Source organism: Pistacia vera, unplaced genomic scaffold, assembly GCF_008641045.1.
Source record: "Pistacia vera cultivar Batoury unplaced genomic scaffold, PisVer_v2 Contig297, whole genome shotgun sequence".
Classification (NCBI taxonomy): domain Eukaryota; kingdom Viridiplantae; phylum Streptophyta; class Magnoliopsida; order Sapindales; family Anacardiaceae; genus Pistacia; species Pistacia vera.
Genome location: NW_022196109.1, coordinates 508,161 through 512,972, shown reverse-complemented (window position 1 = coordinate 512,972; position 4,812 = coordinate 508,161).

Below are 4,812 nucleotides of genomic sequence, written 5' to 3'. Positions count from 1 at the left end.
ATTTTTGAGTTGCATTGTTGAGTTGAAGTGTAGTTCTTGAGAAAATGCCGCTCAAAGTCAAGGTACCATCCAAGGGCAAGGGAAAAGGAAAGAAAGTAGACGATCGGTTTGTAAGTGAAAAGGCTCAGAAAAACTATGAGGCAGCAGCCAAAAGGAAAGACAAGGGATTTATCCTTGAGCGTGGACTGACTGCAAACCAGGCTGATGAGTGGAGTCAAGGGAGAAGTTGGGAGGACTTTATGAGTGAACCCGCACATGCGACTGTGGAACCACTAGTGAGAGAGTTTTATGCCAACCTCCTTGAATGTGATGAGGGGGTTGTTTTTGTGATGGGTACTGATGTGGTATTTACGGCAAAAGTCATCAATGATTTCTATGGCTTACCTCAGATTGACCGTGATGAATATGAAGAGTTTAAGATGACACAGAAAAGGGATGAGGTGATTCTTAGGACCATAGCGAAACTAGATGCCTCTTGGGATATTTCAAAGAAGGGCAAGAAAACCATTAAGAGGACTAGTTTAGGACCAATGGCTCGGTTGTGGCAGTATTTTATTTGTGCTAGGATGATGTTGGAGACGCACTACAGTACATTGACGTATGAGAAGGCACTTTTGTTGTATTTTATTGCCACAGGAAAGAGAATGGACGTGGGGAACATCATCTTGACGAGTATCCAACTTGCAGCCAAACCAGGGCAAGGCAGTTTTCCGTTCCCACAACTCATTACAGAGTTGTGCACTAAAGCAAGAATCGAGGTACAGGATGATGAGCCACTAATCCATGCTGCCCTAGCCCTCGACACAGCCTACTTCCGCAAGCATCTTGAGCCTCAAACAGAAGAAGGGCCCAAATCAGGCACCAAGAGAAGAACAACAACAATAGTTGCCACCACATCTGGTACAACAATCACAATGAGAGAAATGATGCAGAAAATGATGGGTCTGATGAAAAGGTTGGAACGACGTCACAAGTGGTTGGCAGAGCAGGCCAGGAAGACACATGAGCTACAACAACATCGGGATTGATACTTCAGAGCACCGGTAGGAAGACTGGGATTCAGATGAGTGGATGGGCTCCGATTCAGAAGAGGATGATGTTGAGGAAGAGGAGGAGGCCGAAGAATAAGCACCTGAGCACATGTTTCAGTTGTCGTTATTTTTATTTGTTTTATTTGTTATGTTTTCTTTTATTTTGAACATTGAACTCAGTTGATATTTTTGTTTGGGATTCTGTTAGTGTTTTAGTTGTTTCATTCTTGTTTTAATTTCTAGTTGATGTAAAGATGAGATTAGGGTTGTAATACTTTCATATTAGTCAGTGGATTTTTCTAACATAGTGGACACCACAGTTTTCAATTGTTTTTACAGAATTTGAGTGATGAAAAAGCTGAGGACCGGGTGTGCACACTATTGAGTGGAACTTCAACTTCATGGATTAATCAGGGAACTATCTTGTACCTTTTTCTATTTTGTTTTCTATTCCTATTTGTGCATAACGTGACATTAGGGACAATGTCATATGTACTTTGGGGGTAGGAAAAAATTTGAAAAAAATTTTATTTTTGTTTCAGTTGCATTTGTGTTTTTGTTGTGGTTGCCAATGATGAATTGCATAAGTCTATGATGAGACTAGGATTGTTGGGATTTTATTGTTGAAAAATGTTAAGCATTGCTTCAAGTTTATGTTTATTGACTGAATTTTGATTGAGGTTTGTTGAGTGGTTCAACCACCATTTTCATTTATTTCGGCATGCTTAGATTCATTTTATGTGATTAGGTAAAGTTTGATAATGTTGGTGGATTCTAGAACCTAGTAGAGAAGTGCTTGAGGCGAAATCTTAGGAATAGACATTATTGAGGAAATGATTTAGGCATTTTTCGGGACGTTTGAGCCTTTCCAGCTGACCCATGAATGAATTTATCTCTAGTCACCATTTGAGCCTTGTGAGATTATCATTGCTTTATTTTCATTGCAAACCGAAAATTTCCCAATCCAACTACCCTAAACACATAATCGTACCCTTAGGAGAATTTTGGGCCTAATGCAAACACAAAGAAAGCGAAGAGTTGTGCGAATCACTAAAAGAACAGTTTGGGGGTTGTGAGAAGGGCGATAAGAATAAGAGAGGTAGTTAACCTCAATTCGAATGATTGTTATTATTTTCATAAAAAATAAAAAATAAAAATTTAATACTTCTTGGTTCAATTCAAGATTAGAAATAAGAAATATTAAGTTTGAGGGTTGTAAAATGGTTGACACTTTGATTGGTGGTTGAGAAGAAGTGGAGATTGATGTGACTTGTAGTGTTTGCATGAGGAAAACCAAGTTCTCTTACTTTGTTTATCTGATCCTTTTTCTTGGAACCCACTGCCCCAGCCTAACGTTACAAGCTTGTAAATACCTGTTGATTCTTAGTGATGTCTAGTCTACATTAGTGGAGAGTAGTTCGATATTTAGGCTTATGGAGTCTGCCACCATTTGATAAACTTTTCATTTCTCCATAAAATAATCTGGGAAGTTGGAATGTGGATTGAAGTGGGGATCACCTTGATGGACCAATTGAGAAAGACAATCGATGTAGCTTATAACTTCTTGGAGTGTTGAACATTTTCTGATAATATTTTTTCTGCAACCTTTGAGACTTGTGTGATTTCCAGGCAATTCGTATGTTGAGTTTGAGTCTAATTTGTGTTTGTTCATTTTTCAGTTTTGTTGTGTTGTGTTTTGTGTTTTGGTTGTTTATTGTTTTTCTTTCTTTGAGTTTTGTACCTTATGCTCGAGGACGAGCATGTTTGTAGTTTGGGAGTATTTGATAATCCGTGGATTATACTGTTTTTATTAGACTTTTTAGTCGGATTTCATATACTTCTTAGTTCATTTTGACCTGAATTGCTACTTAATTCTTTATATTTTATGTTTCAAGCTAAAATGGACATTTTATGTAAATAATGAGCGAATTGGAGTTTTTGGACTCAGAAGTGAGTGGATCTCAGAAGTTGGGAAAGTTCTGAAGCAGAGTGGAGCACTATGAAGCTTGTTTCCATGAGGAGAGCGTCGAAGATCGAAGATTCAAGCAAAGAAGCAAGCGGAGGGCAATTCTGTAAATTTAAAATTCCACATGAAGGTTCGCCGCGGCAAAGCTTGTTCTTTGCCGCAGCGAAGAGAGTGTGCACGAGGGTTGTATTTCACTTTGTCGCCGCAAAGAGAATCCTTCTTCGCCACGGCGAAGTCTGCGAATTCCAAAACGCACAGTTTCAATTTTTATGCATTTTCCTAGGTTTTTTGGCTAGGTATAAAAGAGAAACTTAGTCATTTTTTCAAGGGGTTCGTTTTTGGAGAGAGAGCAGCTATTTTCATTTTCTTAGGTTAAATTTGGGCGAACTTTGATTGAAAAGGGTGAAGATTCGAGATTAAAACCAGTGAATTCATCATTTGGGGAGATCTCTTGTCCTTTCTCTTATTTTCATTATGTTGAACATTGGGTTTTTCATTTCTTTTCTTTGTGTTGTTGATTTAGCTATGAACTAACCCATTTTGGGTTGGGGTTTTGATGTAAATCCGAATTCCACGGGTTAAGTAAGTGATTGTTATTATTTTCATATGATTTTGCTTTGACTGTGTGATTATTCTAAATTTATTGTTTTTATGTGATGAACATGATGAAATTGAGAAATAATTCATGTTAAGCTTCTTGAGTAATCACCATTGTAGTATTAAATGCTAGAGATAGATTTAAGAATCAATGAAATCAATCTAGGATTCTTTGTGCTTAATGAGCTTGAAACTATTAGTCTTCAATTTGTTGGGTGCGGAAGTTTAATAGGGAAGAGTAAGGAAATATAGCCTGAGAAGGTATATTTTACACTTTAGAGAGTTCAATTTACAATCAATGCATGTGAATATGGAATTAGTATAATCCTTAGGTTTAACCCATAGAGACCGAATGAAGTCAAAACCCTACCCGTTTGTTTGAATTGATTTTATCCTTGTTTTTGATCTTGCTTTCATAATTTAGTTTTGAATATTTAGAAATTTTTTTTTAGTTTTAAGTTTCATTTTCCTCCCTTCAATCCAAACAATTCGATTGCTCCAACTTGAAAACAGTAGAAAAACTTAGTGCTTAGCAACCAATCCTCGTGGAAATGATACTTACTCATCACTTTATTACTTGTGCGACTAGTACACTTGCTACATTTTCATGTTTATGAAAATACACATCAGTATCTCTTTGAATAATCTTTCCAATGCCATAAGAATCGTCAAATTCCGATTTCTACAGCTCAAGTTATGATCGAAATATCGAAGCATGCTCATCTTGAAGGATTTCCAGATTTTATGTTGTATCTTTGACGCGTCACAACTTTCTCGTTTCAACTACGATTCGTGCCCCGTTTGTTTCTACGCGTCATGAATTCCATCGACATCATTCTTTTTCCTTCAAATATCGGTTTGAACCTAAAAATACTCAAAATACACCCCTGATCCCATAAAAGGTATTTATGAAAGAATTAATTCAAATTCCACAATTTAAACACATTTTCCCATAAATAGTCCAATTAAATCACTAACAAAATATATACTTTCAAGCTCTTATCACCAAGCCTAATGTTACAAGCTTACAAAGACCTTTTGATCCTTAGCGATGTCTAGCCAACATTAGTGGAGAGTGGTTCGATACTTAGGCTTATGAAGTCTACCACCATTTGATAAACTTTACATTTCTGCATAAAATAATCTGAGAAGTCGAAAGGTGGATTGAAGTGGGGATTACCTACTTAGGGGATCGATAGAGAAAGATAGTCAATTCAA